We start from the raw sequence: 20818 nt of genomic DNA on the forward strand, positions 1-20818 counted from the left end.
TTTCACCATGTTGTCCAGGCTGCTCTCGAATTCCTGACCTCGAGTGATCTGCCCGCCTTGGCCTCCCAAAGTGCTGGGATTATAAGCGTGAGCATCAGTACTTTTATAAACGAATAAAGATCCCTGTTACAGGCAGTTCTGAGTAGAGCATTCTAAGTGTGTGAACCTAGATGTCTGCCCTTCTCCAGGACTCATTTAGGATGGAAGGATGGCGGAACTGGTGGTTTACACTGCAGATGAGCTCGTACGGCTCCCCCTCCAATCCCATTCTAGCACTTTCCAGTGCCATGGAGGCTGGAAAGCTGAACACCTCACTTCACCGCATTCTCTGACACTGAGGCTCCCCATGTGACCTGCTACAACCTACAGCAACAGGAAGGGGGGCCCTGTGCACTGGGACGGGGTAGCTGTGCTGAAGCTTTAGCTGTGCAGGCCCTAATGTCATGGGTGCTGAGGTGCAGGTGATGGCATTTCTGCTGAAATTGTTCAGAGTTTTTCTTGCATCTCTGGCTGCTCTGTTCATGGCTGAGTTGCATCCACACCTAAATACACGACTTCTCAGAGGTCTGTGAGCATCCCAATACATTTTACTAAATCCCTTTCCACTCAGATTTATTCGAGGGTAAACTGCTGTCTGCAAGTAAGAATCTGACTGAGAAGGTATCTGGTGGTCATCCATTGGAGCCTAGGCAAATAAATGTATGCACACTTGCTGAGCAACCGCAGCGTGCATCACCATTTACCCCAAAATAGATTCATGTGGCTATGTATGAGCACTGGACCTGTGCTTAGCAACGCATCTATTACCTTATTTGACCCTTACAACACTTCTCCATGATAGGCGGACAAACTGAACCTGAGAGAGTCTCAGTGGCTTGCCTGCAGTTCAGCAGATGTGAATTGTTGGAGTGGGATTTGAAGGAAGTCTCTCAGATTTCGAAGTCCATGCTATTTCCCATCCCACACTGCCTTGTTAGAAGCACTATACCAGACACGTACCTATACAACAGCAAATATATAACAGCAAGGAAAAGAGAGACTTACTCATACCCTGTGGACCTTAGAAAGACCAAGTGACTTTCCCCGGGCTAAACAAATGTCTAAGGAACGAAGCAAGACCCTGAACCCAGGTCCTCTGACTTTCTCTCTAGGGCAGGTATTTCTACCTACACCACACTGCCTGGCCAGAGGCCCCCTTGGTGGAAAGAGCATGTAAGCTTACAAACCAGGGAGCTGAGACAAACCTACACAATACAGAGGCAGGACAGTCCCAGGACTACAAGATGGGACCTTGAGCACAAAAACAATCCAGGCCCCTCCTTACATGGGTGCATATGACAGAGAGAAATCTGCGTAGTTTTCGTTAAAAAATCATCATCACCGTGCCCAATGACTTCAATAAACTTCTTGAGTATAAACAAGCAGAACATTTTTCTCAGCACTATAGATTCTTTACCACTGACCCCGAGCTGCAATCTAAATTCTTTAAGGTTGGCAATGAGGTTGATTGCTACTTGGGAATGATTTTGGAATTCCAGTTAGGGTGGTAAGGATTTGGGGGTCAGAGCTGGCCCAGTTCCCATCGCCCTCCAGAATCCAGCACTGTTGCAGACTTTTTCTCACTCCGTATGTCCTTTTCTTTATGTTAAAATATTTGCTGTTGGTGTGCAGGATCAATGCAGCGCTAATGGTGCTCGATCGACCTCATGAGCCTGGATGTGGAGGAGACGCTCTGCCTGCTGGAGGGCATGTTTCAGCACGCCCAGAGGAGGTGGGAGGAGTGCTCCTGGGCCTGAATTTTACCTTCGAGTTAAGTGCAGGGGACTGGGGGCTCTAGGGCTTCTCTGTGATAATGATGGTTGGTGTGGCTCATATCAGGGAAGAAAATCCTTTTTTTCAGCCCTATTCAGAATGTTCAACTTGAAGCTAGTTCTGCTATAGACCCTATGACATAGTAACGTTGTCTGAGACCCTTTAGCAAACAGACTTATTTTAAGCTAAGTCAGTCAAGGACTCCAGATGGCCAGGAGAGCCTGGCCTCAGGGACACATGAGGTGGCTCTCGAAGCCTCCCAGGATCTGTTCTGCTCAACTCCCTGACCCCACCCATCGTGCTTCCCCACAATCGATGTTGCAGTTGCTTGAATCCCTTCCCTTCCTTAGACAGGCCAGCAATGTCTTGATGAGCCTTTGCCCATGTTGCATCTTCTCTTGGAACCTACTCCGTTTCCTTCTACTCCTCCTGCTAATCTGTGTTCGGTTAGGATATGCCTGGGGATTCATTCACCCTGTTCTGGTCTTCTCAGTTGTAGCATTAGTGGTTAGCAGTCCCCTCATAGTTCTCCAGGCCTTCCAAGTGCAGTTCACAGCAGTCTGATGGCTAATAAATCTGAAGACTATCTAGAGGCCAGAGCCCGTGTACTCCAAACTAGATGTGCTAGAAAATTAGCAACTGCCCCGCATATACACACACCGCAGCTCTCCCCAGTAGCTGGCAGGCATGGTACACAAGTTTCCCGGCTCTGTTGTTCCTTGGTTGGATTCCTCTAACGATGCATGGTTTCCGGGGCTCCAGGTGCCCTTCCTCAGTGGTCGCTGCTGGATAGCACACCTGTGCTGGCTGCCTTCCCTCTCCTCTCACCTCCTCATTCACTTACCAGCGTTTTTAAAATCATCTTCTAAACAAACATAATGCACCAAATTCTTGTTTTGGGGTCTGCTTCTGGGGGAAACCAACCTAAGACACCCATCATAATACCACAGCTTAAACATCTGGCAGGGAAGGCATCACAGGCAAATGAATAACTCCGAGAAAGAAGGGGAGCACTTCAAGCATGTCCAGAGGGAGCACAGAAGGGGAGTGATTCATGGCGTGAAAGGCACAGAGTCAGAGTACGGGTTCTCCTTTATTTAAATAACTGAGTAGGAAAGAAATCTTAGGAGAAAGCAAAGTAGAAGCTGGGCATGATGGGTGCACAGGTCTTCTGTCCAGACCCCACTTCAAGTTAGGGCTTGCTCCCAGCTGCAGAGTGTGGCCATCAGACACTGCTGGCTCCTCTAGGCTGGCATGAGCTTCTGAGAGCTGCCTGGCACAGTCAGGCCACTCCTGATGTGGTTTATACACCAATCCCTGGTGTGCTCTGCACACCATTCCCAGGGTGACAGAGCAAGGCAGGGGCATAGGCCTGACTTTTTAACCTAATTCTGACCATCCTGATGGGGGCAGTGTCTCCAGAGCTCCCTATGGAGTGGCCAGGACTTTGCCAGCCCTGCATTACGACCAAGTTCTGCCTTGGCCCAATTCTGCTTCCTCCCTCCTCCCTTCACAGATATCGATTCCTAGTCAGAGCTGCCAGATTTAGCAAATAAAAATACAGAGTGCCCAGTTAAATTTAAATTTCAGATACACAATGAATCATTTTTGGTGTTAATTATTTTCCAGCTATTGTATGGGACATACTTACATTTTGAAGAGTTATTCTTTGTTGAAGTGAAATTTAATTTAACTAGGTATGCTATATTTTCTCTGAACATGCTATTCCTGAAAAATGGCTTTTACCCAAGACCTCATCTCCGTATTTGCTTCTGGAAAGCCTGGCTGGAGCCGTGGAGCAGAAGAGGCTGGGAGTGGCCCATGCCCTGTAGTGGTTCTCGTAGGCGAGGTGAAGGTAGGAGGTGGGGAAGGGAGTGACAGCAGGTGATTCTGAAGAGGGCGGGTCATAAAGGACTTCATTCTAACAAATATGGATTTTATCTTCCAGGACAGTGATAGGAGCCAACGGGAAGCTCTAAGCAAGGAAAGCAGGGAAGGCTCTAAGCAAAGTGGCTGGGTTTGCATTTCAGAAAGACCCTGCTGCGAATGTGTGTGGGAGGGGCTGGAGGCAGAGCAGACAGACCTAGGAGCAGTGCTTTATTTTTTGGGTCTGCAATAGTCTAAGTGAATAACGTCGAGGGAGTGAGCTAAGGTAGGGGCGCGATCATGAATAGGAGATAAGGGACTTGCGAGTTATTTAGAAATTGGGACAAGAAGTCATTTGGTAGCTGACAGGATGAGAGATGCATAAGAAAAGAGAAACTAGGGTGTTACTCAGGTTTCTGGCTTAGACCACTTTGTCACCGGGGAGCATTTGGTTTAGTTCAGTAATCGGTGTCTGCTTGCTCAGGAGCGTGCGCTCAGCTTACAAACTAGGCTTAATGAGTGGTGCAGTTCCAGTACCGCCAGAGTGAGAAGAGAAAGCGAAGGGAGGTCAGAGACAGAAGCACGAGAAAAGTAGTGGATTGCTGGGTGGATCAAGAACACCTCATTGCACATCACAAAAAGCAGCTTCTGGACAAGCTAGGCGGAAGCACCATGTCTCAAGATGGTCTTTGAGAGCAGGAAGTGGGAAAGTTCATTTCATGAATCCTTCCTACCTCCTTTCTCTCACTGTTCAAGTTCCTTTCAATGGGCATTAACTGTCTCCTTCCTCTAAGTTATGTTACTCGATTCCTCCAGGAAGCCGCTGGGAAGTCAAACCCTGTATCACATGGTGCAGTCTGAGTCCCTGAGCTCCATCTGAATCCAGGGCTTGGAGCAGAGCTGCGGGGTATCTGAGCGGATTGAGCTCGAGTGACAGGGGAGCTGTAATTCTTCATAGTGCATGTGACAGAGTCTATTAAAAAAAAAAACAAAACCCAGTCCAGGGGAGCCCAAGAGAGCTGTCAGCTTTAGGAGATAAGACAATGGCAGATGCGGTTGGGGTAACAGAGTGATCTCCACTGAGCAAGTGGTCAAGGACTAGGGTGGAAGGAGTAGCTGAGGCTCTTAGTCCTAAAACTCACCTTCACACAATCAGTTTGACGAGCAGCATGATGAGGCCTGCTCTGAGCAACCCAGGAGGCTCTAGGAGCTATCCTAGAGTGTCCCATACTACATGGCAAAGCTGTTTTGTGGGTTGTCCATTAGAAATGCAGGTGTAGTGATAATAATCTGGACTATAGTCAAAAAGAGATAGCAATGCAATAAGAAGTACGGCATCCACAGAGCCTGGACAGCGCTGACATGCAAGACGTGTGAGATTCAATCAACAGAGCCAAGAAGGGATGCTGGGCAGACACGCAAACCCCCAAAAAAGAAGAGGGCAGAAGGCGGTGAAGCTCAGGTCTGGAGGGGCAGATCAGCAACCAGGTGAAGGCTCAGGAAGGTCAAGGAGCCAGATGAGAAGAAGAAATTCTCATGGGGCTTGGCATGAAGATATTCAATGACCTACATCAGCATAATACATTCAAAGAATATATTTGGTATATTCAAACTAAGGGTTTCTGTCAATAACTAAAAATAAGAAAAATGAGCTACAGTTGAAGCCACAGCTACTGAAGTTCAAGCAATCTCTCCTCTCTCCCCCATTTTATGCTTTTTGCAGTTTAATAAAGAAGCAGAAAAAGATCTCGAGACAGAAAAATCTCTCAGCCTTACAAGCAAAGCAAAGAATGCAGCAATGTTCTTTGGATTTAGTGTCTGTCTCTGACAGTGTTGGGGGATTTAAATAAGCCTTCATTTTTCAGAAATGAAACCAAGAAAAATAAAGGGAGAGAAAGTCCTGGGGTCCTTGAATAGCCCTAGGAAATGTTATCTAAAACCACCCGTCTTTAGGGCTCTCTCTGTAAACAAGTTCATCTATTTCTGAAACTTTTTTTTATCATCCTCATAGGCATCAGAAAGATGAAGACTTGCCAGGACTGAGACAAAATCCTTTACTCTTTCACACATTTGTGCAAAGCATTTCCAAAAATAGAAAAGCGTTTTCCACTTGCTTCAAGAGGTGGAGGGCTGGGGAGACAAGTGGAGTTGAGAGACGTCAGGGAGAGACGGGTTATGGCACTCGACCTCAGAAGAGGCACTCTCAGCAGCCTCCTGGGCTGCATCACAGGTCCTGGGGTCTTGAATTCCAGCATCAAATGACATTTCTTGGTGTCATGTATCTTATGTACATCCTGCTCAGGATCCCAGGATGGTGTCTAATTCTTCTTATTTTAGCCTGGGAGTATCAGATTCAAAATCTTTACGGAAGCAATGACTTATGAATCACAAAATAGTCAAATTAAATCTTGCACTTCAGCTGATTTCTAAGTGCATGGAGCAAAGGTCCAGATTGACAAAAACTCTGCTCACCCTGGGATTCAGGAATTTATAAGCATCTCTAGTGCACTGGACCACTGCCAGAAGCTATTCATCTGAGACCCCAGTGAAGCCCTAAGCAGGACATCCTGGAAAGACAAATTTGCTTCAGGATGATTCTGATTGCCCTTCTCTTGGCTCCTTTCCAGCCCATCTTGCATGACTTACTTCTAAGTCCTAGGAGGAGGTGGGGAGTGCACCAGTAGAAAAGAAACACTCAAAAGGGCTAAGCCTGGGTAGCACAGTCATTGGTGACGTGAACAAAGAACCAGTGATTCAGCAAACCGCCCTGATGACACTGGGGCTTGGCCTTGCTGGCACCGGCATCCCTAACTGGCATCATTCAATGTGATAGGCATGATTCCTTTGGGAGGTATTCCCAGTACAGGTGACACCACCACCACTTGCTGGAGTTTGTGTAGATGTTACATGATATCCACTTCAGGTGGGGACTTAACAGGGAAAAATGGCAGACACCAAGTGGATTGCTAAAGAGAGTCTAATATACGTGCTCCTGGGAAATGTGAGAACAGAAGGTTGAAAAACACAAGACTTTCTAAACATAGACCAGTGCCCCCCGGATGCAATAACAGTGGGGATCCATCACTCTTCCAGGCATCAAGAAGCAGGGGAGTAGACCTGGCTGAGTGTAGATATTGCATTCTGAATTAGTTGCCTAATTTGGAGTAAGAAACAACTCTAAAGCTTAGCATATTAAAACAAAACAAAACCCATTTTTTATCTCATACCGTTTCTGAGGGTCAGAAACTTGAGAGTGGTTTAACAGAGTCACGCTGACACATGTTCTCTCAAGAAGATCCAGTGAAGATATTGGTTGGGGCCACTGTCATCTGAAGGCCTGACTGGAGCTGCAGGATTGGCTTCCAAGATGGCGCATTCCCATGGCTGCTGGCTGGAGGCCTGAGTTCTTTGTTGTCTGTTGGGCTGAAAGCTCATTTCTGTGCCACGTGGGCCTCTCCGCAGGGATGCTTGAGTGTCTTCACAATACGGCAGCTGGCATCCCCCAGCAAGAATGATCTAAGACAAAGACAGAACGGGGCAGAAAACATGATGTCCTTTATGACGTAGCATTAGAAGTGACACCTCTATGCATACCTTAATTTATTTGTTACAGATGGGTCGTTAAGTTTACCCCATGCTTAAGAAAAGTGAAAATGTATTCTATCCTTTGAAGGAAAAGATACTAAAGAATTCATAGACAGACATTAAAATCATCACACTCCAAAGTCTTCATCAACTATATAGGTAGATTTGAAATTTGAAATTATTCACTGATACAGTTTTTAAAATACCAAGACGAAGTCTGCAATCAGGACGGAACCTGAATCTTTCCTTCTATTTGGGATTGTGAAAGGTTCCAGTTGAGTGTTGGTGGCCTTCTTATTACAACAACTGAATCTCAGGTAGCTTTTCCTAAATATTGCACTGTGTGGTTTCCAAAAAGTTCTAATTGATGTAGAGGGTGTTCAGCTCTTGCTTCTGAAGGAAAATAGGACTGAGAACAAGATTTGTACCTGGTAAATACAAATGGACAGGGGTGGAACTCATATTCAGATTCTTGGACTTCTAGTGCAAGTTATTACATCTTTTCCTCATAGATGTAATAGCTCAACCTGCACCCAAAGTGCCAGGATAGACCCCACATCTCACTGTACCTACTCCTTAATAGTTCTAACCTATTCATATAGGAAAACCACTCAGGATCAAGGTTTCTGACTGGAAGTCAGAGAATTGACTGTCAGCCCCACCCCGTCTCTGCCTGTGAATTGAGCAGGTTTAACTCATGTCCTCATCCTTATTCTCCTTACTGGTCAAAGGAAAATAATATATAGATTCTCCTTCAAAATCATAGAACATGAGAACAAGGTGACATATTACCATGATCACTATTATTATTCCTAAAGTCGTCAAAGTTCAAAAAACTTCATGAAAAAAAGTGGCGATTATCATTAACTTCATCACCCAAAAGCCACCAGAGTTTTCCAAAATTTATCCCATCTAAAAGAAAAAGCAGCTAATGAACAAGTATCAAATACCATTTTAGGGCTTTAGACTGGTGTTAAGGCCAGTGCATTGTAGACACTAGAATCGTGGGGGGAAGGCTTGGGAAATCTTTTCTTTTTATAACTCCCAAAAATACTCAGTGAGATAAAATAATGACAAGTTCATTTACTAATCACTGTTTGATAAGCAATACTGCACAATTTGTGAAAGGATAAAAGCAACTGCAAACAAATCCAAGGAACCAAAGCAGATTACAGGTGCCTGTGGAAGGTTTCCTTTGACACAGTTTCCATTACAGATGAGGAGATGTCAACCAAACCCAATCCATTCCAATGAGCACTCCACCACTGGCATGACTTCAGGCTCTTTGGCACCTATGAGATATTAGTGAGTCTTTCAGCATTCACTCCTATAAACACTTTCATAAAAGTTTCATTTGTATCTAGTAAAGTGCAATGTAATGCCCAGAATGAGTAAGCCATGGCATTCAGCCAGGGATTGAATTCCTGCTTCAAATGAAGAGAAAGCAGAGAGCAAGTTACGCTTACAACATTCCTGTCTCTGTGCAGAATCTCACCTGCCTTTCCCGGGAGGAGAAGGTGACGAACTTGCAGCTGGGAAGTTTTTGGAATGCCAAGCAGTGCCAGCTCTGATGCCCACACAGAGAAACACTCATGCCATCTGAGAATTGAGAGTCTTTCCAGTCTGCTAATTTAGCAATGTTGCAAAATTAGTTTCTGGAAAACATAATAAATTAACATTTGTTCTGTTTAAATGTGCACAAAAGGCACTGTTAGGATGTAAAAACTCTTTTATGGATAAACAGGCATGTTATCAATATTTATTTGATCTCTAACATGGAGGAATCGTCTGAACTCTTTGACACCTGTAAATGCTAGTCTAGACTTGCTGTGTTTGTGATATGGCCTTGCACTTCTTTTAACACCAAAATCTACGTTTCCACTTGAACTTGAATTTGTCACTGGGTTTTAAGAGTTATGGCACTTGAAATTTATTCTTTTCATTGTTTTGACATATACTTTATTATTAACTATTGTCACCATGCTGTGCAATAGATTCCAAAATTGTATTTTTCCTTCTAATGGAAAGTTTGCACCTTTTGATCAGTATCTCCTCATTCCTTCTCCCACCCCACAACCTCTGGTAGCCACCATTCTACTCTCTGTTGTTACGAGTTTGACAGTTTTAGATTCTGCATATTAGTAGGATCACATAGACTCTGTCTTTCTGTGTCTGGCTTATTGCACTTAGCATAATGTCCTCCAGGTTCATTTACATTGTCGCAAATGACTGAATCTCCTTCTTTTTAAGGCCAAATAATATTTCCAAAAAAGTGATGATACTAACAATCTTCCTCTTTTGGGAATAGTGTAACGTGCAAACAGTCCATGGTTGTAGACTTTCTCATTGTCTGCCACTCTCTGAGCAATTTAGGGCAAGTCATCCATCTATTGTCCTCCATCTATTCAGTCAGAAACATTGATTGAGCACACACTGTGCTAGACAGGATTTCTCAGCATCAAAAATACAGCAGTGGAGAAGACCAACAATAATGGTAAAAGAGTGTGTGTGGGGTGGGGAGAGAGGGGAGAGAGAGAGAGAGAAGAGAAGAGAGAGAAAGAGAATGAATGAATGAATGAATGAGGGGATGAAAAAGACTGTCCCTCTTGGGTGACTTTACATTTAAGCTAAGATCTGAGCAACATGAAGAAGCCTGCTTGCAGAGATCAAGGTCAATGACATTCCTTGGTAAGGAAATAACTAATGCCAAGCCTGGAAACAGGCATGAACTTGTGGTGGTGTAGCCTGCTGAAGCTGCAACTTGGAGACAAGATCAGAAGGATGACCAAAGCTGAGACCAAGTAGGATAAGTGAACGCAGACCAGTGCTTGGAGAGTATTCTAAGCAATGGGACATGGTTGTTGGAAAGTCTAAAGTAAAGTAATGTGATGATGCTTTTAAAAAATCTCCTTGTGACTCTGTGGAACTAAAACATACAGAGCAAGAGCTGAACCAGGATGTGAGTTAGGCGACTACAGACTCTTCCAGCAGGATGTTCTAGAAGCTTGGACTAAGGTAGTGAGAGTTCACAGAAGTGAAGGATTCAGGGTGCCTATGTAGGGAAAGGAGGACTTGCTAGCATGAGAGAAGAAGAGAATTTTGAGAGGAAAGAATCAATTTTGAATGTTGTTTGCAGAAATGAAATGATAAATATTCTAGGCAGATTGGTGGAATACACCTGGAGCTCTGTTTGGGCCATTACATGTTCCCTGCAGACATCCATGAAGAGTTGGGTTTATGGGTTTAGGTGAGAGGGGCAGGTAGAAATTTTGGAGTCTTTTCGTGTAGAGGATTTGAAGCCTCAGGCCTGAATGTCGTCACTCAGAGAGAGTCTGCAGATAAAGGAGGAAAGGGTGCCCAGGAAAGAACACTTCAGCACTTGAAGGATGAGCGGAAGAGAGTATAAGGAAAAAGTACTCAAGGAGGTAGGAGGGTCTAACAAGGGAAGAAAGCGTTTCAGGAAGAGGGCAGTAGTTGCTGAGTGGTTGCTCAGTTTTTGCTAGGGTTATGTGGAATAATAAAAAGTGGCTGTTGAATTTAGAAGCACAAAGATCTCTGTGTTCATGAAGATTCTTTTTTTTTTTTTTTTTTTTTTTTGAGATGAGGTCTCACTCTGTCATCCAGGATGGAGTGCAGTGGTGTGATCTTGGCTCATCACAACCTCCGCCTCCTGGGTTCAAGCAATTCTCCTGCCACAGCCTCCCGAGTAGCTGGGATTACAGGCATGTGTCACTGGCCTGGCTAATTTTTTTGTATTTTATTTGTATTTTTTTAGTAGAGCCAGGGTTTAACCATGTTGGTCAAGCTGGCCTTGAACTCCTGACTTAAGGTAATCCACCCGCCTCAGCTCCCCAAAGCGCTGGAATTACAGGTGCCACCATGCTCGGCCTCTGTGAAGAGTCTTGATGGAGTGATGGAGTGAGCCAACAAGAGAATGAGAGGTGAGTATTATCAGATGGAACTCTTGAGAAGCTACAACGTACAGGGTAAAGGACCAACGCTGGCCGAGGAGCAATATGAGACCACGAAAAAAGCTTCTCTGCATGGAAGGTACTAGAACATGTTTATCTGCTGATGGGAATGGTCTAGAAAATAAAGGAGACGTTTATTGTTTCAGGTGAAAGGGAACAAATACAGGAGGGAGGCCCTGAGGCTATGAGAGCGGATGTGGTCCAGGCCATGTCAGAAGGGGCTGGCTTCCATGTGACTACCCCAGGAAGAGAGGAAGACAAAAAAGACTTGGTCCCGATGCCAGCAGATATATAGGTGGTACCTTGAGGCTGTTACAATGAGTCGCTTCCATTTCTCAGTACAGTATGAGGCTGGGTTATTAGCTGGGAGTTGCCCTATGCTTAAAATGAGAGGGCTGAGACTTTTTTTTTTTTTTTCAACAAATTTTANTTATATCTTTATACATTGTATGAGTACAGCATAAATTTATAATTTTTATGCAAGTATCTTTTACATTCCATAGAAAATATAAAATGGAGTTACTAACCAAAATTACAATAAAAACTGGGGCCTGGGGCTGTCCACACCCATCATCTATTTCTTCCTTTAAGCAGTATTGTTAAATTTTTCTTTTTTGCTTTTTTAAAAAATAAATTTTATTTTCTAGAGCAGTTATAGGTTCACTGGAAAATGAATAGAAAAGTGCAGAGTTCCTATATACCCCTTCCTCCCACGTCTGCACAGCGTCTCACACTATCAACATCTCCCACCAGAGTGGTACATTTGTTACAGTCCAGGAACCCACCCTAATACACCATTATCACCCAACGTCCATAGTTTGCATTGAGATTCACTCTTGGTGCTGTACATTGGATACATTTGTGTTCAGTAGAGATGTATCCAACATTGTAGTACTCTACAGAATAGTTTTCACTGCCCTAAAAATTATCTCTGCTCCATCTATTCATTCCTCCCTCCCCCAACCGCTGGCAAGCACTGATCTTTCCATTATCCACATAGTTTACCTTTTTCAGAATGTCATGTAGTTGGAATAGTTTAGTATGCAGCCCTTTCAGATGGGCTTCTTTCACTTAAGTGTATACATTTAAGGCTCCTTCATGTCTTCTCACAGCTCCATAGCTCATTTCTAAGTGCTCTATGTTATTTCATTGTCTGAATGTTTCACAGTTTTATTTATCCATTCACTTGCTGAAGGACATCTTGGTTCCTCCAAAGTTTTGGCCATTATGAATAAAGCCCCTGTAAACACCTGTGTGAAGGTTTTAGTATGGACATAGTTTTCAAGTCATTTGAGCAAATACCTAGCATCATGATTGCTGAATCATATGTTAAGAATATATTTAGCTTTGTAAGAAATCACCAACTATCTTCCAAAGTAGTTGTACCATTCTGCATTCTCAGCAGCAGTGAAGGAGAGCTCCCGTTATTCTACATCCCTGCCATGTTTGTTGGTGTCAGTGTTCTGGATTTTTATTCTAATGAGTAGTGATGTTGCATTATTGTTTAATTTACAATTCTCTAATGACATATGATGTGCAGTATCTTCTCATATCCTTGTTTGTCATCTGTATACCTTTGGCAAAGTGTCTGTTTCAGTCTTTGGCTCATTTTTAAATTGAGTTGTTTCCTTACTGTTGAGTTTAAGGGTTTTTTGTATATTTTGGGTAACAACCCTTTATCAGATGTGTCCTTTGCAAATATTCTCTCTCAATCTGCAGCTTGTCTTCTCATTTTCTTACCTGTGTCTTTTACCAAGCAGACATTTTTAATTTTAATACAATCTAGCTTATTTTTTTGCCTTTGATGTTATATTGCCATACCAAAGTCGTTGATTTTCTGTTATTTTCTGGAAGTTTTATAATTTTGCATTTTACATTTAGGTGTATGATCTATTGAGTTAATTTTTGTGAAGGATGTAAGGTCTGATCTAGATTCATTTTTTTACACAAAAATGTCCAGTTGCTTCAGCACCATTTATTGAAAAGACAACATTTCTCCATTGCATCACCTTTGCTCCTTTATCAAAGAGTAATTGACTACATTAATGTGGGTCTATTCCTGAGGTCTCCATTCTACTCCTTTGAAGTATTTGTTTATCCTTTCATTAATATCTCACCATCTTCATTACTCTAGCTTTCAGTAAGTCTTGAAGTTGGCAGTGGAAGTATTCTGACTTTCTTCTTCTCTTTCAATATAGAGTTGGCTATTCTGGGTCTTTTGCCTCTCCATATAAACTTAGAATCAATTAGTTCATGTAACAAAAATAACTTGCTGGAATTTTGATTGGGATTGCATTGAATGTACCAGTCCAGTGGGAAAGAACTGACATTTTGAAAATATTCAGTTGTCCTATCTATAAACATTGAATATCTTTTTATTTATCTAGTCTTTTGATTTCTTTTAATCAAAGTTTTGTCATTTTTCTCATATAAACCTTCTATATATTTTGTTAGATCTGTACCTAAATATTTTAACTTGGGGCTGATAATGTAAATGGTAATGTGTTTTCATTTTAAATTCCACTCATTCATTGGTTGCTGGCATATAGGAAAGTGATTGACTTTTGTATACTAATCTTGTATCCTGCATGATTGCTATAAAATTATAAAGCTTCAGTTATTCTGTTGATTCTTTCAGATTTTCTACATAGACAAACATATATATCATCTGCAAAGACAATTTTGTTTCTTCCATCCTAATATGTATTACCTTTTATTGCCAAACTGCTATTTTTTAAGGTTTATTACAACACCAACATGTTATTAATATATCCTAATAAAGGATCCTTTGTTATTTACAAATACACCAAAAAAGTGTGTCAAATGTTGAAATTTTATATAAGTCAAAAGTAATAGGTGAGGACAAATATTGTACGATTCCATATATAAGAGATACTGGGGGTAGTCAAATTCATAGAGCAGAAAGTAGAATGGCGGATGCCAGGGACTGGATGCCAGGGAGGAAGAGAGAATAAGGAGTTGTTTAATGGGTACAGAGCACTCTGTACTCTGTTTTGGAAGATGAAAAAGTTCCAGAGATGGGTCGTGGTGATGGCTGCACAACATTGTGAATGTATCTAATGTCACTGAACCACACACTTAAAAATAGTTAAGTGGGTAATTTTATATTATTTCTATTTTACAATAATTTCAAAAATGATTGGTAACTCATTTAGTTGCTGACAGGATTTAAAGCCCTTGCCCTACCCTCCAGATAAAACAAGATTGCAGCATTGTGCTGTTGTTTTGTATTTGTTTTTCCCTATAGAATTCACTTGTTCTCAACATGTTCATTCACTCAAAAATCCCAATGGTTTCTAATAAAGATTCAGCTACTCAATGATATAGGTTTAAGAATACAAAAACGCAGTAACACAAGTTAATGTTTAACCCAGATCCCAACCGCGAAGAGTTGCTCCAAATGGTCTGTTCCTTTTTCCTTTCTTTCCTCCCCTTGGTTAGCAGCCCTTGTGAAGTTACCACACAAATGTCATGTCTTCATGCTTTCAGAGGTACCTGTAATGTGTGTGTAAACAATCATTATCATATTAACAGAATGTATGTGAGTGTTTAGGGGGTTCTCACTTCACTGGGTTTGTTGCATGAATTGAATTGAATAACGTATGTAGACATGTAAACGCAGTATCTCCATCAGGATCCCACAGCCAGACAACAAAAATCCACTCTAGTTAATGTAAACCAATGGGAGTTCGGTACAGGGTAAGGCAGACCTGAAGGAAGCCCAGGAAGGGGCAGAGAAACAGAAATAAATGTTATGTGAGTGGAGGGACCTCCCAGGCTCCCACCCTTTGCCCACATATCTGTTTTTCCGCTGAAGGCTGCAGCTCTCATCAGAAAGTCCCTCTTCCTCATATTGGTTTCTCTCTCAGAGACTGGGAGTCCCCTGTTCTGCTGGGCACAGTGGCAGCTCCACACTGCTGCTGGCCCCTAGGGTGCTGCAGCTCAGTGACGTCCCTGCACCACCATCATCTCAGTATCTTTTCATTAGACCCTCCTCCATGACTTCCCCACACCCCGTCCACAGCTCGCTATACCTCATTACACTCCCCTCCAAGACTTCCCTGCGCCCCTCCACAGCTCTCTATACCCCTTCATTAGACCCTCCTTCATGGCTTGCTTCCTTGCAGCATCTGTTTCCAGGCCAGAAATTGTGGCTAATGCCATATCGCCAGGTCCCGCTCTTTAATTCTAGCCCGCTCTGGCTGTGTTTCTCACAATTAAAAGATGGAATGGGTTTCAGGGCGAGTAAAATTTTGGCGTATGGCAGATGGGGGTGGGAGTATAACCTGAGACCCTTTTCCAGTTGGATGGATGCTGAGAAGCCAGGAAGTTCCTGCTTGCCTCAGGGTTAACATGAGGGGCCTTCCCGTGCAGAGACAACCCTGAGAGGAGCACAGGACTGAGCCGCAGGAAATGGCCACGGACCACACACTCTGACCTTTGACTTCCTGTGACTAAGGCTGCTGTGACTTCTGGTACCAGGAGATCATAGGGAACTTGAGAGCGCCTCCAGCACCTCCCTGTCACCCAGCCTGTTGCATTACAGAGGATACACCTGAAAAGGCAGGCCGCATGCATCTTCTTTTCTGTAAAAATTGATGTGATGAGAGTCACATGTCCTATAAGCATAGCATGAAGCATGTGCTCATTGAAGAACAAAGGCACAGCTACAACTTTGTGGCCATGCAGGAGAATTCTGGTGCACATCGACGCTGCTAAAAACCAACTGCATGACTGTGGGGCCACCTGCCATGCTGGTAGCTGCCCTGTGAGGGAACTAATATCTGCCTCACCACCACCAGGCAACCCTTGGCCCATGGAATCAGGAACTGGTGGATGAATAGTCTCCTGCATGTCTCCAGCGGGAGATTCTCTCCAGTTCTTAGCGAGTCCCTGGGGCTCTGAATGCAGCTTCCTACTGTGTGTGAGCTCATCAGCTTTCCTTACATGGGCTCCGGGCCTCTTCTCCTCTTTCCAGTCCTCCGTCTCTTCCAAGACCTGGCATCACTTTCCAGAGCAGACCCAGGGTCCGCTTCAAAGAAACTAGGGCTAAGATGGTGCCCATTCAAAGGGCACTGAATTCAACTGGGAGATTCAGGAGTCTGGAGGTGAGTGAGTGCCTGCTCCCTGCTGTGAGGATGTGCACAATGTGGACAGGTGGAGTCTGGAGACAGCCGTCAGCTTCCTCATCTGCTGAGCACAAATCCAGAGCACACTGGGAGATCGCCACCCACGAAGCCTCCCTTGCCTTTGCATTCCATCCTTTTGTTTCTCCCCAGGGTGTGGCTGGCAGGGAGTAATTCTGTGGGGGCATTGTCTCACACTTGGCCTGGAGATGCCCCACTGACCCACAGCCATGTTCACTCTCACAGCAACTTCATGGCAGGAGAATCCGGAACTTGCTGCTGTGGCCAGGGCTTGAGGCTGTGCTGTGGATACAGGAACAGTTTCCACCATAAATGTGAACAGCCTGGCTTCTGCATCTCAGACTTCAATTGAGGTGAGAGAAAAGATCAAGCCACACCTTGACCTTTACAACCACAGGCCAGCTGAATCCTGCCCACCCACCCGCTCCAGAACTGGAAGGTCAGAAGCAGGATTCTGGTAAAAGTGCTGATGTTGCCCTGGGAATGAGTTGGGGACTAAATTTCTCCCCAGGAATAAAAGATGGACAAGGGACAGAAAACAAAGGCCCGCTTACCCTGAAGGTGGAGAGCAGAAAGATGGCTCATTAAATGGGCTGAGACATAGCCAGAATTTACCCCAGTGGCTACAGTCTTGGCCTTGTATTGATTCAGATCTAAAATGTTCTGGGTTTTCACATTTGCCCAACTAGACGGCCTCTCCAAAGACTTTCCGAGCTGGCTTTGAGCTGGCTGGCCAGCATACCTGAGGCCTTCTTAGATAATCAGCATGCCTCTCTCCCCAGAAGTGCCGCCCCTGAGCCTATTAGATGCCTTGTTCCTTGAGCCATATACTCTCAGCCCCCTGATCCCCGAGTGCACAGTTATGTTTGGGCTTGGACTCACTTCATGCTGACAGTGTCTCAATGCTCGAGGTGCTGTGCACAGGTGAGGCACTGTGCACAGGTGAGCTCAAAACTGTGACAAACTTATCATAAGGTAACTCTCAATGGCTTGGGGTCAGGAGTTAGCAGGTAAATGCTCCTGCCTCCAATCAGATTCTGCCGACTTTCTGCATTCCTCTTGGGAGATCCCAGTGAAATCAAGCGCCTGTGGCTCACAGTGGTGACCTTGAAAAGACATTCCCCCTCCACCCCTGCTTCCTGGAATCACGCTCCACATAAACCCCTGCACACAGCTCCATGCTGTCATCAGCTTCTGGGGAGCTTCAGTCTAGGACACTGAGTTAATGCTATTGCACGCCCTCATCAGTGGTTCTTAGTGAAAAGAGAGCTCCTCTCCAGGGCGTGTTTTGGAAATTTTTAGACGTGTTTTTGCTTGTAACAGTGATTGGGATGATACTGGCTTCAGTGAGTGAACCATATGGAATGTCACATGCACTTCAATGCACAAGGCGCTCCCACATCAACAAACATGCCTGCCTGCACCACACACCTTTGAGATGCACCACTGCATATTTTTGTAGGCAAAAAAGTAATCATAATTATTTCACCTAAAAATCTAAATCTGATTCACTAAAAAAAAAAACAAAGTTTTGTCATGGTTTTGATTTGCATTGAATTTTCTAGGATATCCAGTTTTGTGTGGTGAGAGGAGAAGATACTGTTTCCTTTCAGAGCATGAATAACAGGTTTTCAGTATTTTGGAAAAAGCACACCATACTGTATATGTGTTCTTTGTGATAATATCAGTATAGAAGGTTGACTTCTAACTCTCAGGAAACCCAGACTCAGGATTCAGTCAGCGCCCAGTGACACCTGCCTTCTGTTGATGTGTATAACATGTATACACATACACACACACACACACAGATATCACATAGATATAATTTTAATATACTTTTGATGCTGCATTATGAGTTTCTACATGTATATGATTTTATAAGTGACTTCAAATATTTTGCAGAAGTGAGGTTGATAAAACTGAATGAATTAATGAATTAATGAACGGGAAGTTACAACCAACCAAGAAATCACATAAATCTTCAAAATCTGTATAATTTTCTTATTCAGTTAGTAGCATGGGCTTTCTTAAAATAGTTTGTCTCTTTATTTTTTTTCCCAAAATGGACATATAGAATTAAAATTTATTTTTAGTTACATAAATACTACAAACATAAGCTGGGCACAGTGGCTCACACCTGTAATCCCAGCACTTTGGGAGGCCAAGGCAGAGGGATCACCGGAGGTCAAGAGTTCATGACAACCCTGGCCAATATGGTAAAACCTTGTCTCTACTAAAAATACAAAAATTAGCCAGGCGTGGTGGCAGGTGCCTATAATCCCATCTACTCAGGAGGCTGAGGCAGAAGAATCACTTGAACCCAAGAGGTGGAGGTTACAGCGAGCCGAGATCATCGCACCGATGCACTCTTGCCTGGGGGATAAGAGTGAAATTCCATCTCAAAATAATAATAATAATAATAATAATAATAATATTATTACAATCATGTGTTCTCCTTGTAAATATTTAACCATTTGTCACAGCTAAATTCCCCACTAAAAACAAACCTAACCTCAACCTTCCTTCTCTCACCTAAACAAGCTTTCCCTTCCAGACCTTCTTTATGTGCTCACCTATACCTATACCTGTGCCTGTATCTATTTCAACATAAGAATTGTTTCCAAACAATGTATACAGCATTAAAAATAAACATTTTTGCAAGATGCTTATATACATTTCTATGTTTGAATGTTTGCCTTCTCCGAAACTCATGTTGAAATTAAATTGCTGTTGTCATAGTATTAGAGACGTGATCTTTAAGAGATGATTAGGCCATGAAGACACTGCCCTCATCGATAGGATTAATGCTATTACTAAAGGGCAAGTTTTGACTCCTTTTGCCAATTGCCAAGGGAAGACAAAGAGTTCCTCCCCACCGGAGAACCCAGCGTTCTAGGTGCCATCTTGGAATCCAAATGGTAAAAACAACCAGCACCTTTACTTGGACGGCCCAGCCTCCAAAACTGTGAGTCAATAACCTTCTGAGTATAAATTACCTAGTCTGTGGTATTCTGTTATAGCAACACAAACAGAGTAAGACATACATGTAGAATGCACACACACACACGCACAGAACATATCCTTACTGAAGAGTATATTATGCTGTGTGTCTCAGTCTTCCTCTGTCAGTATATCTAAATCCCCTCCACTTATTTTAACTGCTTCTTAGTAGGGTATAGTAGAACTAGCCCACAATTGATTCAGCTCTTCTGTTGCTGAGCATTGAGTGTTCCTACTTTCAAGGTAACTGCTGCAGGGACACCCTAGAACACACCCCAACCCTAATATAATGCTTGGTTTGGTGATCTCCCTCACACGGTCACAGCCTCCTTGTTTTGGGGACCTGCATGTTGTGCGTCCACAGTTCTGAGCACAGCACCTGGGCTACGGGAGTATTCAATAAGGATTCTGGGATAAAACGACGATGAACGATGAAATAAAGGAATGGTCATTACACTAATTCAGGTAAGCAATAAAACGTTTGAATGCCATTTTCTTATTTACATAGTCCCCAGAATAGGAAAAAGAGTGAGATGAAAGATTCAAAAAAAAGACAGTAAACCTATGAATATAGCTCTAACAAAACATCATAGAGAAAAAATTACCAAACAGCCCTGCTGGGTGGACAGCCAGTTGAATTCAGTGACTACACAGGTGTTTTAAAAATCAAATTTGAAAAACAATAGTGACTCATCCATTTTATCCAGTATTCTTTACCCACTTACTTTTGTTGACGTGAAGCCTCAGGCAGGTATCACTGCCTTCTGGTGCTTCCGAGAGGCCGGCACTGGCTCCAGACCTGCAGGGACTGACCTGCCCTCCTTCCCTGATGCCTCTGGAGGGGCTACCAGGTTGACTGAACGGAGGTGTGAGCTCTGGGAACTGGACCTGACCTCTGCCACAGGGAAGTCAGGCAGGTGAGACGGGCTTCCCCAAAATGAAATTGTCCATAAGGATGGGATCTCTGTCTTTCTCTAGCTGCTGCCCAACCTACATACCGAGTGCTCAATGGAGTCTCCTATTCACTGAGCATCTTCTTCATTATTAATATTATTATTACTTTTTGAGACGTCTCTCTCTGTCACCTAGGCTGCAGTGCAGTGGCATGATCTCGGCTCACTGCAACCCCTGCCTCCCAGGTTCAAGTGATCCTCCTGCCTCAGCCTGTAATCCCCAAGTAGCTGGGATTACAAGTGTGTACCACCACACCCAGCTAATTTTTGTATTTTTAGTAGAGACAGGGTTTCACCATGTTGGCCTGGATGGTCTCAATCTCCTGACCTTGTGATCCACCTGCCTCAGCCTCCCAAAGTGCTGGGATTACAGGCTTGAGCCACCGCACCCGTGAGCACTTTTTCTGAGGCAGACATTTATAGCTGGACAGCTGGGACTCAGCCTGCAATGGTTCCGCTCATA

Source organism: Cebus imitator, unplaced genomic scaffold (genome assembly GCF_001604975.1).
Source record: "Cebus imitator isolate Cc_AM_T3 unplaced genomic scaffold, Cebus_imitator-1.0 Scaffold134, whole genome shotgun sequence".
NCBI lineage: Eukaryota > Metazoa > Chordata > Mammalia > Primates > Cebidae > Cebus > Cebus imitator.